Genomic DNA, 16,482 nt, shown 5'->3' with positions numbered 1-16,482 from the left:
TAAAGTGACATCTGCATTTACATCAATGGGAAAGACATCAGTAAATATGGTCAGAAATTGTGGTCAAAAGCACACATTCAATAACTGTGATACTTGTGCATTAGTGCGATATCTAAGGAAAAACAGAAGAGCAACTCTTCCTCAGGTGACTGAGAATGTCAATGCAGGAGATGTCTGTCAACAACTGCATAGAGAGGGATATTATAGTACAATTGCAATGCATAAACCCCTCATTACAAAAATAAATGCACATTTGAGAGTTCAGTGGTGCAAAAACCATAGGCAGTGGTCTACCGAGATGTGGAAAAAAAGTGATATGGTCCAATGACTCATCCTTTACTATATTCTCAAAAAGTAGGCGAGTGTATGTGTGCCGTACCCAAAGAGAATGGTACAGGCCTGAATGCTTGACCCCTACAGTGAGGGGGACCGGTGAATCTGTTATGCTGTGGGGGGCATTTTCCTGGCATGGATGCACTTATTCCCTTAGAGGGAAGGGTCACTGAAATCAATATAAAGTTGTTATAAGTGATCACCTTCATCCTATGATGAAACGTTTATATCCTGGTGGTCTCTTCCAGGATGACAGTGTGCCGATCCACAGGGCACGAGGGGTCACTGAATGGTTTGATGAGTATGAAACCAATGTGAATCATATGCTATGGCCTTCACAATCACCAGATCTCAACCCAATTGAACACTGATGGGAGATTTTGGACTGCTGTAATAGACAGCATTATCCACCACTGTAGGGCAGTTCACAGAAGTCTGCCTCTTATCACACTCTCAAAGTAAAACAGACTGTTTACTGTGCTGACAGGGAGTCAGAAATTGTGATGAAGAGACAGTGCTCAGTTGCAAAACATCTGATTAGATCAGCAGTATGTGATCTGTAGGTTCTCCATAATACAATGTAATAATGTTTTATTTGTCGGAAAACGGGATGTTATGAGGAACAAGTTGGTGTATTTGGTGGTGGAGTGCTGACTAAAGATCTTGATACCTATGGGTCAGCACCCCACCAGATACAAAGGTTAACCTAGTGTGATATGCGTACAGAGGTAGTGCAAGCAGGTTCATTGATCTATACTGTTCTGCTATGATTGCGTCTTTATTTGATGACTTGGAGTTTTGCTTTGATCATTTTGTATATAAGGGAAAACATGCAGTGGTGCAGGGAGACTAGTCAACACAGTCTCCAACACATCACGTGTATAACTATTTCACCACTCACAATATGCACCATTGTATATTGTCATTATTACTGAACACACTGAGCAATAAACTGCATTCATTTTAACCTGACATTCCTCTTTGACTCTTAGCATTGCGCACCTAGCAGTTTTACGGTCCTAACATACACATAGAACTCAGGATATCTGCACCCCGTAGTAATTCGCCTATACACTAGTGTCATAGCAGGATATACAATTGTATACATGCAGGCTACACAAGCCAGTGACATGTCTACATCTATCAAGCAAGATAGCGATTAATATAAAGCCACACTACTGGCGAACAACAGTCTCCTCCATCTGTGCATAACTGTTAACACAGAGGAAAGGTAATAGAGATAACATTAAATTAATCCCGTTCCAGTAGCACCGGGTAAGATTACATGCATTCTTATGCCACTCAGATACTTCCACTGTTTGGTTTACATAGGGGTTTCTTACAGTTGGTGAACTCGACATGATAAGTTTTGTTTTCTTGTTGTTGGTGACCTCGACACACCATTTGGTGTATCTGGTGTACCATCACCAAAACACCAAATGACGGAATATCTTTTGGAATAACAGTGTTCCATCCCTCCAGTACAGTTCCAAAGACAGTAGAGTCAATGCCAAGGTGCATTGAAGCTGTTCTGGCAGCTTGTTGTGGCCCATCACCTTACTTACGGGGCGACATAGCTCAGGAGGTAAGGCCGATTGTCTGGCAGTCGGAGGGTTGCCGGTTCAAACCCCGCCCTGGGCGTGTCGAAGTGTCCTTGAGCAAGACACCTAACCCCTAACTGCTCTGGCGAATGAGAGGCATCAATTGTAAAGCGCTTTGGATAAAAGCGCTATATAAATGCAGTCCATTTACCATTTACCATTACTAAGGCACGTCATGTTTTTATTTTTCACCCGTCCATACATATATTTGTATGTATAGATGGACAATGGCTATATATATCATATTAGTTTCAGCCTGGCAAAAGCTAGCTAAGTTACAGGTCGGGCTGCCTTTAAATTTGCCAAGCTGAAAAAAATACAAAATATAAAACCACCGTTTGTCTATAAATACAAAAATACTGTGTACAAACCATTATCTAAAAGAAACACAAGCATAAGAATCACTGTGCCGTGCAGATCATCAGGTGAAAAGCAGAGAGGGTGGTTTTGCTTAACAAACATGTGGCACAATTTTTTTAAGGAAAAGTGATGCTTCCCTAATTTTTCCCACCCCTGTATGTTCTTGTATTAAAGGGTCAGACCACAGGCATTGCTTTTATTATTTTATACTAAATAATTTTTTTAATGATGTTGTAAAACTATTCATAAAAGTACTATTTCAAGATTACTACTTCAGTATTCCATTTTTCAGCACTGGGCAGTACAGTGCCTGCCCAGGAGAAAGTGATATAGAAAATGAATGGACAGACAGACAAACAGACAGGTAGACAGATGGATGACTGGAATTTTTTCCATGCTTCGTTTATTTTTACCTCCCCCAAACACTTTTACTTACTTTTATGTTGGCCCAGTGTAAAATTCTTAGTTACATGAACTTCTGGTTTTGTCTGTGAATGGAGTAATAAAATGTTGTTGACAAAACTACAAATATTTTTGAACAGAACCTTGAACCTTGAAAGCTGAGTAAATTCAAAAGTGCAATTGCGATCAGTTTCTTAAGAATTTTTAACTGGGATGAGCCATTTATCATAATAAAAAAATAATATAATAAAAAAATTATTATTATTATTAGTATTATATATATATATATATAATAAATAATTTTATTATTTATATATTTTGTTTTTTTACAGTGTACTGATTGGGACCATTTTAATGTCACTGTTGTGTAGATTGCAGGACCAGAATCCACGCTCCTGAGACATATGGCTGTATTTACTGAGGCCAAAAACAAAATTAAAGATTCAGCTAAAAGCATCCAGTTAGAAAACACTTTTGATGAAATGAGGCTTTAACTTTTCTTTTTTGTCTTCAGAGGCATATGTATAAAAAGAATGGATAATTAAATCTCTCAGTGTTGTATTATCATGCTTGTCCATTAAGAATTATCCTTTGTAAAGAAGTTTAAAAACAGTTTACACTTTACGTAAATTACATAATTATGTAATTAAAGATGAGGAACTGAAATGACTTTGCTGGCTCATGTATTACTGGGTAAAAGGATTTTGTTTCGGGTGCTAATATAACGGACTTGTAATAATATGCACACAACACACTGAAATCAGATTTATAGTTTACATCTACAACATTGTTTACTTGTTAATTATTCAAAGAGAGATGGATCCTTCAGAAAGCAGTCTCGCCTAATAAAACATTTAAGATTAATTTGCTCCATGGAGCAATATTTCAATCTTTCCTCTTGCATTTTTGAAAGTTACAAACAGGTGTGGAATATAAACTACAATGCATTAGATGCAATATATTCTAATTTGACAATGCGGTTGAAGAGTGACAGAGCTTTGCCAAACAGTTATGTTTTAAAGCAATAAACCTTGAGTGAATAACAATTCTGAATATAATATAGAGTATTAGCAAGCAGAGGTAAATCATACTATTTTCCCAAATGTTCCTCAAACCACTGAATCTATATCTCTCAGGTTATTAAAGGCCATACACTTAACCACTTCTTTAATTACTTGGCTGAAGAACATAAGGTCATTGCATTACTGAAAAAAATAAAACTCACAGGAAATTAGGTATAATCCATAGGATTATATTTCTAAATACTTCTTTTTATGCCAATTAATTAATTCTTATCTGACAGAATCTATCCAAGTAATTTATATCACCATCTTCATGGGAAAGAAAAAGATTTAGATCCTATATTAATGCACTTTCCACAAAGGGATGAACTCCTGCTGAAAAAAAATATACGCACACTGTAACATGCCTAAGATTATGTTGAAAGCGGTAAAAAAATCCTAAAGTTGATGGATACATTATGACAGTGGAATACTAATCACAAGATCAACTTTGCTCTAAGTCTACAGGATTGCGGAAGCCTTTCGCTCAGAAAAGCAAACCGTGGATTAGAAGTAAATAGAGGCTTAAAGGGAACAGAGAGGAACACTATACAAACAAGACTTGAAATAATCATAAAAATTCAAAATCGTCCTTTCCTTAATGCCCAACAAAGATTTCTTTGTTTCCAAACTAGGCATGCTTAGTTTGCATGTGATCAGCAATTCCCATTGAAATAATTTCATGTTTGACTGCTCTGCTACGACTGCTCATTTGCATTGTTTAAATTGAGCCAATGCACTCAGCAGTTAAAGGCCACTGGATCTGTGGTAACTAATTTTAACATATACTGGGACTGTAAACCAAAAATAAAAAATTTGTATTGCTTATTTTTAACAATATCTCCAAAAGCTTTTAGTGCACCAGTCAAAAACTATGAGATGCCTGACCACATACATACGTTTGGGAAGTAAAATGTGATCACAGACCGGCCCACTGCCTTACTCCTGCCTTGAGTATTGCCCTACTGACTTGGTATATCTGTTTGTTTGTCTCAAATGAGGTAAAATAAGAATATTTTAGTTCAATTATTTATGGTTATATGAAAGGGGAAAAGGTTTGGAGTCTCCGACTGTACATGTTGCGAAGATGGTTGACAGGATTAGTGTGTTACTAGTTTTAAGTTACTTTTAGCCTTCAGTGCAATAATATTACAACTGTCACAGATGACCACTGAATATTTTAATAACCGAATGAGTGACCTCAATTGCTAGGCAAATTTAGCACCGGACTGCTCTGGAGATTTTTTTGATGTTACAATAAGTCAGACTGAAACATTGCAGTTACATTGTAACACTAAAATATACCTTTTGGTGAAGTATTAGTTTGAAACATATCCTTACATGTGGTATATACCTGACAAGATGTAGAAATATGTATTTTTATTATGGAAAAACAATTTGCCCAATGGGAATCTGAAGCAGCCTCCCCCATATGCATATGACAGAGGATCCCCACTGGCCTCCAGAATGCAAAGGTGCAGCATACTAATCAACTTGTTAGAAGTCAGCATTACAGTTTCATTTCCGTTTATCACCATTTTGACACAGTATCAACATCCAGCACAGTTAATCTTTCCAGAATTACAGCATTCCATGATACTCCAAGGAAGACAACAATTAACTTTTCTAATTCAGCACAAAATTAATATGATCACCTTAAATAGACTACTAGTATACAAATTATGATATAATGAAGTATACTGTCATTGGTGTGCATAATAAAATTAGCTAAAATAAGAATACTAGCAGTTTGGGTGTGATGGAAACATATGACAAAAAATGGTTTTTCATCCCATCTTAATGCATATGGCATTTTGATTCTGGGTCACAATCCCCGTTAAAATCACTGGACATAAAATTATTGTGCAATATTTAAGTTCATAATTGTCAATGCTTTTATTTACCTGGCAGGTCTGTGTATGACATCAGATTCTACGCTACCTCCTTGTCGCACCTCTAAGCACATTTTACTTACACTCGTCCCTGGCTTCTTCCAAATTTTGGTGCTGTTTCTAGTACAAACATACGCTGATCGGCTTTCCTTTTGTCAGTGCAGCAGCACAACAAACACGCTGCTTTCCCTCTGCTCCTCTGATTATGGACTGAATATTTCTCACAGATTCATTAAGCAGGACCGACCCTAGCTGTATGAATTTTAAAAGAGGAATTTGGAGGGGGGGGTTGGGCAGATATAGTAGTCTGACAGACCAGCTTGTTCCCTGCTTGCTTCCCTGTGTACTAGTGAGGTCCTACTGCAGCCCTGCAAAAATGAAAGCTTTACGGAAAAACAAAAGCATCACATTTCAATCAAGTCAGAGCCAGAACCATGGACTTACTTAGACAACTGCAGACTCTCAACTCTGCATTCACGGTCCTAAAGCACTGAAGTGAAATATTCCTTTATTTAATTCTAAAATAAAACACTGTACATACATCTATTTAAATGGGTTTACATTTCCTGCTTGTGCAGTGCAGTCCTTTCTATTTAATTTCAATATCAGCACCTCGTGTGTGGCAGTAAAATATTCCTAACAACAATTATACTGTTTAACACTAAAATAAAGCAGAGCTGTGCATGAATACTGAAGCATGATGGCTTTTCATATTTGATAACTGATGCAGCCTCCAGACTCCATTTAATGATCTAGGCTAGATAGTTATTAGCAGAATGCAGCCAGATGACTAGAGATAGACAGTTATCAAACCGATAATTACAGTGCACGTACAGTGTTACAACAGTGTAACAACAGTACATAACTACAATTAGTTATCATTAAAAAAATAGAACAATACTATATAGCCACACTCTATATGATGAAATAAATACTAAATGTCTAGCACCAAATGGAGTATTGTCTTCACTTGCAATAACAGAAGGCCACAACTTAACATTGTCCTAAAATAACGAGATATCAAATGTCAGAAGCAAGAGATATCTCTTGTAGCAGTAAATTACTTCAGCTGCTCGCTATTTTCTGCCTGATATTGCCAAGCATACCTATATCATCACATTGTCATTTATTCTAATGTCTATTCTAGCGTTTTTGATAAACTAACTTTATTGCATTTCGGACAAGGATACCTCAGAAATATTTTCTCTACGGTTTTTGCACGGTATAGAATTGTTAGCATAAGGCACTTAGTAGCGGAATGTGTACACAACAGAAAGAGCGGTCTTGGCTATTCAGCACGTTTCTCACGTTTCCAACCGCGCTCCCGTTACAAGAGGATGTTCCACAAAGCACACTCGCGACCACCGCTCTGATGTGGCAGAACTCCATGCTTTTCGATAAGGAAGATCGAAGACTATCACAGAGGTGTTCTCAGCCGAGCGATAGGAAAATATCACATGCTCTCTCGACAAGTTAATACACACGCGTCAGTGCAGCCAAACAGAGCCAAATTACAGCTCAGAAAATAATGCGCATGTAGTGCTTAAATTAACGGCACAATTGGTGACGAGGAGCGTTCAAAAATAGACATTTTAGCCACATATCAATAGTGTGTGAAGGACACCAATATGCTCATTTTCCATGAGTTTTTACAGTGAATGTTTGCAGCGCTGAAGCGCTGAATGTGTACTTGTGTGACTTCATTTTTCAAATGAACATTCTGTTCTGATAAGTGATGATGATTTCGATTGGTGAATTGACCCTATACAATAAGATGTATGAGTAGGCTACTAGAGATGTAAAAAAAAAAAGAAAAAAGGTTACCTTGTAAGACAGATATGTGGCTGATGTCCAGGTAAAAACGGTATTTAAAGTAATTGAACCTGTTTTTTTTCTTTCTTTCTGTTGTTACTAAAAGTCTGAACGCGCAAGAGCTTTGCAATGTAACGCTTAAACGGGCGCTTTCATTTCCTAAATGTGGTGCAGTGAAAATCTGCGCATATCAAACAAACCTCTTCCATCAGAACATAACATTTCACTTCACCGCTACATATACTATAAATAGACCTAAGTTTCATATGACGTGAAACGAATTACTTGCGGATAAAAGCTGCGAAGCAGTCTGCATAAATACATTTCCTCGATGTACTCTGGTCAATCAAGCAGTGCAACTGTCCTTACTCTTACACTTCTCCGCTTAGAAAAAGCACGTCTACCGGTAGGTTTCAAGTAACTGCATTAAAGTGTATTTGTCTCAGTCACTTTTGTGTACAACGTGTTAAGGTTCAACGAAACGCCAGCGTTTTAGACATACTGACAAAAATGCCAACAAACGTGTATTCAGAGTGCGCACTGCATTTGAAATATTGTCGTTATCGTCTTCAGTTGACATTCAATTGTATGTTTTTTTTTTTTTTTTTGTGAAATGTTAAATAGTATTAGAGGATATATAAATAATATGCAGTACTTTATATCCCGTCTTGTGTTTTCCAAGGCATAGGTCATGAACTGCCGCATATATTCTGTCATGTTTTTTGGAACAGAACGGTTTTATTGTTAAGACTTTGGCATTATTGCAGCAATGGTGCCTAGACCAAAGCTATTGGGAACTAATAGTGTCCAGTCAACTACCAGTGGTCCATTTCTTTGGATTCCTTCAAAATGGTTGATCCAAAGGTAATCCATCCAAGCACATTAGCACACATTCTCCAAGCTGAGAGATCACAGTACCAACAGCATATGGGACAAGTCAGGCCCTCTAGCTTTTTTTTATCCTGATCTATAAAAGTGTTGGTGCACCACGTCAGGCAATAAATCGTATTATCTCATTTACTGTATAATAATTTTATGTTTTACCTTTATTTTAATCGCATTGGCCAACTGAGAACTCTGTACTAATTTCCAATGATGACCTGTAAAATAAAAGTTGTTAGTGAATGCAAGAGGTTGTGTTGCCAATCGGAAAGTAATTTTATGGAAATATTAGCTTTAGATTTTGAGAAGACAAGGATTAAGATGATATATCCTTACTCAACTAGGCAGCAATGTAAATGAGGGGTGAGGGAAGGTCTGCAGTTCACAACAATGATTTTGTTCCATTGAATGTAACTAACAGGAAATGTGTCAGGTATGAAATTAAATCAATAAGTTGACCTTAAATATTTAACTCCTAAACTAATATGTAAATCAAACTAACAGATGTTATGGGTAGGTGCATATAGATCTGCAATTCCAATCTACTAGAAGAACTAGTGAAGGAAAGCACCCTTCAGGCTCGTCAACTCTTATCATTGAGGTGAGCATGGCATTATTGTGATACAGAATCATCACTAATGTTGAGCTATGAAGCTGATGACTTCTTCCATGTCCCAGCCTTTACCCAAACAAAACATTTCACCTGATACTGGTACCACTACATTTATTATTGCACCTTTGGTAACTAATCCAATCAAATAAATGACTGTAAATTATTTATCGTTCTCCACCTTATGATAAAATGCAGAGAAAGGTATAGCATGGTATAAACAACATATAAGCTCAATTGCTAAAGCCAATACAAAGCTAGAATTCTTGAATTATTAGACTCCACTAATTAAAGCAAATAGATCAAATTGATTCTGTACAGTCAGCTTTAACATAACAAAGGAGAAAACCATAGATGTGTGATAATTAAAAATACTGTTTTACCACATATACAAGACATTGTTCCTCTCAGAAATATTTTTAAATTCACCACAAATGCATTAGTTGACAGTATACTGATTTCAGGAACCTGATCAGTTATAGTAGATCACACATCTTATACCATCTGTACAAGTGAATTATTTGATATCAGACATTCTGAATCATTTTACACGACCTGTCTTGTCTTTTAAATGATAAACAAGTTTTCCTTTATTCAAAACCACAACCCATTTCAAAACATGCCATGTTGGAAAAGAAAACTTTTATCAGTCAAAGTTCTGCAGCTAGCTGATTTATGGTCTTTGCTCAGTTTGGCCTGATTTTGCGAAACAGAACAATATATTTTAAAACAGGAGGAAAACAAGAATTCAAAATGTTTTACTCTGAAATTTGAAAGGCTATTAAGCATGATTTTTCTCTAATTCCTCAGAAGGCCTATTGAAATATAGGTATTATACTGTAGAGTTATACAGATTCAGTAAGACACTTGCTAAGAGTACAGGCTTATCATAGATAAATCTGACCCGCTCTTGAACTTTAATTTTGTAGGACTAAGGCTGCATTTACACCAGATCAGGCAATGCGGCACCTTGCCGCAGGGCTGTGCGGCGGTGTGGGCGTGTCACTACATGGGACATTTGTGTGACGTCTTGTTGTGAACTTTAACCCCCCCTCCATTTCCTGTGCTAACTTAAAAAAATAAATAAAATGGACACAAACGCAAACCGAAGGAAGCTTCTTGCTATCATTATTTTGCAGCATAGACTGCCAGCCAGATGCAGACATCGAAGCTGGGTACACAAAATAAACCAAGCGAGGACACAACTGGGAGAGTATCATTGTTTGGTCCATGAACTGCATAGTGCTAGGTAAAATAAACTAACATGCAAGAACTGCTAAGTAGCGAATCTTTTATACAGCTTAATTCCGTCGTTCGGAATTAATATTTAGCTAGTAATTATTGTTTTGGTACTTGCCCCATTACCCGGTACTGTCAAATCACGATGACAATAATAAAATCAAATTTTAGGAAATGAATTGCGTCAGTAATTCATCTGACAGTTGTTCGGTAAACAGCAGAATGCTACATTGTAATTTAAACAACTTACATGATTGGCCACTGCAGCGTGACGTCGGGTTGCGTTCTGGAAAAAGTTGATTCTGGTTCTACTTTCTTGCCACAGGCCGCTGCGTTTTTTTTCGGCACCCCATGCGGTCCCCACTGCCGCAGCTTAAACACACTACCCCCATTCAAATGAATGGGAAGACTGCCGTTTTTGCCGCATTGCCTGATCTGGAGTGAATCCAGCCTAAGATGTGAATTTAGCCATATTTAATTACAATGTTATTGTTATATTGTTTGTCAAAATGAGCACGGTCAGTTACCATAGTTTTTGTTGTTGCCGATGCTGTTGTTGTTTTCTCAAAAGTAGAACTTTGAGATATATATATATCTACATATATACACTGCCTGGCCAAAAAAAAAGGTCGCCGTTTGGGTTTTTTTTGGACAGTGCCCACTGTGCAAGCCTCTGGAGGCAGTGTTATCTGAGGTTGCTTCAATTGGTCAGGTCTAGGCTCAGCAACGTTATGCGGCAATAAAATGAAGTCAGCTGAGTACCTGAATGTACTAAATGACCAGGTTATCCCATCAATGGATTTTTTCTTCCCTGACAGCACGGGCATATTCCAGGATGACAATGCCAAGATTAACTGGACTCAAATTGTGAAAGAGTGGTTCTGGGAGCATGAGGAATCATTTTCACACATGAATTGGCCACCACAGAGTCCTGACCTTAAACCCATTGAAAATCTTTGTGATGTGCTGGAGAAGACTTTATGGAGTGGTTCGACTCTCCTGTCGTCAATACAAGATAATGCAATTCTGGATGGAAATAAATGTTGTGACGTTGCATAAGGTTGTTGAAACAATGCCACGACGAATTTGTGTGTGAAACAGAAGAAAAACAGGAAATTTATTTTATTGAGATAAATCAACCAGTCCTATTTTACTGAGATTAATCAATAAACATCTGACTCAAATGGAGGACTACTATGCAACAAAATCCAATGGAACAAAGGAGAGAAGGGCTCCTCATACTGTCACATCCTGTTCCGTGACCTCCACAAGGTGCACTTTGACAAAGTCATTCTGAGGTTATGTTTGGGTTTACATTTGCATGTGGAAAATATGAGGGGGGGTGGACATTGGGGTTCCAAAATAGCATACTAACACCATGGATAGATGAGTATAGCTTTGCTGGGTACTTCAGAGTCTGAATAACTTAGGTAAGAAAAGGCCAAATATTCATGTGGAAGTTTGTCCATTCCTCAAGTGCCCTCTCAAGGCCCAACATTTCTTACATGGTGTAAATGCAGAGTTACCCAAACATACCATAGCCCTGAAAATTCCTGCCCTAGATCAGACTATGCTGATGTGTAATCTCACTGTCATGATAAAAAACACCCTGAATTTACACCTACATCACAAAAATTTAGTTTTACATTTCTATGGGATAAGTAAAGTTAAGTATTTATTCTTAATATTGTTTGCAGCTATAGTGGCTAGGTGATCATATATTGTTGTTTTAAATGTTGCAGACTCTATTCATCATACCATTCCACCTCATTGCTATATAGTCACATACCTCTTTCTTGTTCAAGTGGTAATAATCTCACTTACAATATCTGAACAACAATATATTTTTACCCGGGAGCCTGTAATGTAGTTGTAGGAAATATATTTCCATGACATAAATTGTTAATCTTGATCCAGTCAATGTCTGTTGATAGAATATCTGGTTGATTTAGGTTTAAATTTGAATGGAATTGTAACATGAAGACATCAGTTAATATGAGTGCTTTAGTATGAATTAAATTATCCTATGATAAAAACATATTAATACACCAAACAAAGTCCTGGGAACATTATCAATGGGATGAATTTCCTCTTAGTGCTAAAAACTTATATTGATGTAAAAATGTTTACACTGAGGTTTGTAGAAGAGTGCAAGTTATTTTGTTTGGTGGTAGTGAAGTTATGGTTAATGACATGAATATGCTGCTGAGCTATTTCAGGAAGGCCTTGTGTTAGTTGCTCTCCAGATCTGGCAATTGATCAACAACATTTATGTATCAAAGTATAACATATATGAATGCATCTGGATGTATAAAAATAAAACCAAAACAGCATATCACCCGAAAACACATTGTTATTTGGATAATACCCACTTCCATGAATTTCATGGAACATGTACACATATCTAACTGTCATAAACTGCTATGCCAAGGCAAGGCATTAAAAACTCACAATAGCACCCTTGCATAATAGCACTCTCACGATCGGCAACAATTGTGCATTCAGTACATACACAATATATTGCCAATGTTCATAGAGGACGTTTTCTTAATTATTCAGACTATTGAATCGCTTTACTGACTTGGTGCAATCAGCAACACGTATTTGAATAAATAACAACAACTATATACGAGCAAAGCGAATGTTTTTAGATTGTTTTTAAACGTTCAGAACCATGGACAGTTCTAAGTGTTACACACTTTGTAAACCTACATTTTCACGTACACACTGAAACTTCTTTTTACATTGGACTTTATTTACTTTGGAAGCTATGTATTGATTCATGAAATTCAATGTATCGGTAGTTCGCCGCTAGTGGTTTTGTGATATTGTGTGATTGGTGTTACGGTTATAGATACCGATACATGCATACGAAAATGTATAAACCTAGTTTTACAAATATACCGATTTTTAAAACTGTATTTTTGCTTTTACATTCAGTCTAATTATTCTAAGTGTAAAAGTACCTATTTTTAATAAATACAATATACACGCTGTATGTTTATACAATTGCATTTGTACTCGCGCACTTTCCACAATAAATAGGCTACATTTGAAAAAGAGTTTGCATTTTCACTCGTGGAAATATGAGAAAATAAATGAAATAGCTGCAAAGAAACAGGCACGACTTGTAGTAATATTCAATCAAATTAGGAAGTACAGTTTGTGTACAGTTGTGTAGGCTATTGAGGACATTTACGTCATTACGTGGTTATTTTTTTTTTAAATTCTAGTAAAACTTTTTGTTTATTCCTCTGTGTTATAAGATGTAGGTCTTATCGCTAAAATATAGACTGCACAACAAAGGGCCATGTTCTATACAGTAGTGTCAGTTCGAACATCAACATTGTATAATCATGTGGCGACATAAAGTCTCTCTTTGCTGCCACCTAATGCAGATCTGGGCTATTCAAAACCCTTCAGAATGTTTCATTCGACATGTTATGAGTTCATACTAGGCCCGGGCGTCTACCCCAACCACGGCAGGCGATTGGGATTTTCGGCAAACGAGGCATTTGTGATATGCTAATTTAATCATTTCTGTCTACCCTTCCACCTATCAATCTAATCACTTAATCAGTATTCGCAGGGAACGAAATCGCGTGCACAAATACTACGGCAGCTTTTCATCCGAGGGCTGTCCCTCACCTTTTAATTTTAGTGATGGTTCACTTTAATTATTATGAAAATTAAATCAAATGTAATCACCAGATTAAAGCAACCTCCGAGATAATTCAACAGCGGCCACATAAATCTTTTAAATCTGTAAAAGCACGTGGCATTCTCGGGTCTTGCACCAGCGATTTAATGCCATTTAGCATTCAACAATCTATTGCAGCCACTGATTGATATTACCCAGAGGAATATATGCTTTAAACAAAGCAGAACCTTTAAAAAAAGTTGAAATAATACTATCTTATGTTTTATTGTTGGCATATTTACGCTATAGACAGTCGCCACTGCGAGGGAAAGGGGAGAAAGGTACTTATCCTCGTGTAGCCTATGTGTGTCCCTGTGTGCGAACGCGCGTGTCAGCTGGTACGCCTTTTCCTGTAAAAGGGGCGGGGGGTATGGGGCGATGGGGGGAGGGAATTCTTTTTATTTTATAAGACTTATTCACTTACTTTTGAAATGCGTAGATACCCATTTACCCTACTTTGAATAATATTATTTGTATTTGCATGGAAATGTAGGCTATGTTTATAATTATGCATAGAACACTCCTCAAAATAGTTTTTGATTGCAAAAGCACGTCGAACCGATTAGTTAATTTAAGTAATATTGTTATAGAAAAATACTTTTGTGTTTTAACAATCTAAATAAAATACCACTTCTCTTGAACTTTTATGTCACTTTCATCTACAAGTTCACTTAGTTGTGAAACTGAACGTATAATATATGTTTACACCAAGTCTTTGCAAGTTTACACTGTGCCTTAAACAACACGTTACAGACAGTCAAATAAAAGTTCTGTCTTGCTGCCACGTGCTGAAAATTTATCACGGATGATACGCTACAGATAGACGGTGTGAAGAAAGAAAATGGCATTTTATCCATTGCGGGCGAGAATTGTGGTTTAATTACTTGGCCACTCTTATGCAAATACGTTCAGGACGCTTGAAGTAACAGATTAGCCGATGAAGGCTAAGTAACACTGTACGTTGCATCGCCATTCATAAATGTAATCACCTCGGTACTCACATGGTCAGTGGATGTCAGTTCTGATATTAATAGGTTGGTGAGCGCGATTTCTTTCTTCTGTTCGAAGGATGGAGGGGATCGCTTCAGGACTTGACCACTTTGCGGCTTCAAACGGCACTGGAGGGTTTGGATGCCTCAGGTTATTGTGCAGACCAGCGTATAAATAGGTAACTTTTTGATGGAAACAGCGAACAAATGAGAGAAGAAGGCGTAATTTTGCGCAGAAGCCCCCCTCTCCCTACAGGAACTGCCAATCTAATCCTTGGGATCTAAAGTTCAGAGATTTTCGAAGAAATTGCAAATGCTTGCAATATACAGGGTACAATGGAAGAGGGGTACAGGGACATAAGTAGGGATATAAGCAAAGGAGGTGGTAAGAAAAAGTGTCTCTACTCACATCGGTTCTGGGTCTTCACTTTTTGGTCAGAGGTGATCCGTATTATAACTGTGTTTTACACCTAAGTAACAATGCCTCTCTAATAAGAAAATGTCGAATTTTATAGGTCATTTCATGCAACTATAGAATATAGTTTACTCTGTAATGGACCTGTAACATAAAGTACGAAATTCCACAAGTTTTTAAGGTCCTACACTTAATATATTTGTGCACACAATGAACAGCTACATCGGGCGAAGTCAGGGAAAGAAGAGGAGAACACAGACCCTCATTCTACGGCCAATTCGAATACAGTGACTGCGGTCGTGCACTCTTGCTGTTCAGTCACCTGATACATCAGCTGCAGGACAGATAGGTGTCATCGAAAGCCTAACAATAAATCTAGCCGCAATATTATTCAGCCTTACAGCCTGTGAATTTGTGCGTTCGTTACGAAGGTTTCAAAGACATGTAGTGTCCTTCATACAGAAAAACGAATATGCACACAGTTAAATAATAAATCAATCGCGACCCTTATATAACCGATTTAAGATATTTTTTTTAAAGTGAGCTTCTTCTTTAATTCACAAAACTAGTAGATTAATTAATTATCAATACACATAGCAGCAATATTCACTAGCAGCAACAAAGATTAATTCCTACAATTACTAGGATCAATATATACAGCAATATTTAATTATTTATATATTGACGCTTCCTTTAACATATTGGAACTGCTAAGTCTTTCAAGGTAACACAACACTTTATTTTAACAGGCACAAATTAAGCAAAAATTGAAACGACTAACAATGTGAACCTGTAACTACTGAGTTTACATGGGTGCTGTTATTATAACTTAACCACAAAATATCCTAGGAAGAAATAACTTTAGGCAGTCGTTTGTTGCTGAACTAAATATGATGGCAGTTACGGCAGATGCAATTTGTATCGGTCACAAAGGTAGTGCTGTACCCCTACTGCCTGCACGTGTCATTCGAATGTACGCATTAGAGATGAGGTATCTTTTAACTTTCAGAGACCTGTGATATGCAAATCCTACTTTGAAGCATGCGAGTGTGCAGTTCAACGGTGTGGTTAAAAAGTGGTGAGTCTGGATGTGCAATGAAGTTCAAATGTAATATAAGTATATATCCTGAGGTCTGTTAGCCTAGATGGAACAAAGACGTGAACCTTTCATAGGAGTTGCAATTCT

General features: G+C 37.1%; 1 long non-coding RNA gene across 1 annotated transcript in view; it reads right to left on the bottom strand.

Annotated features, from left to right (window-relative positions):
- LOC135255135 (uncharacterized) overlaps positions 1-15,542 on the bottom strand; it is a 34,477-nt gene extending 18,935 nt beyond the window's left edge. The window contains exons 1-2 of the long non-coding RNA XR_010330086.1: positions 15,291-15,542; positions 14,894-15,010 (exon numbers count right to left, since the gene is read on the bottom strand). This is a non-coding gene — a long non-coding RNA (uncharacterized LOC135255135). The remainder of the gene's footprint in view (positions 1-14,893; positions 15,011-15,290) is intronic.
- Between the last annotated feature and the right edge of the window lie 940 nt (positions 15,543-16,482).

The sequence above is a fragment of the Anguilla rostrata genome, chromosome 1 (genome assembly GCF_018555375.3).
Source record: "Anguilla rostrata isolate EN2019 chromosome 1, ASM1855537v3, whole genome shotgun sequence".
NCBI lineage: Eukaryota > Metazoa > Chordata > Actinopteri > Anguilliformes > Anguillidae > Anguilla > Anguilla rostrata.
This window is presented reverse-complemented; position numbering and strand designations above follow the sequence as displayed.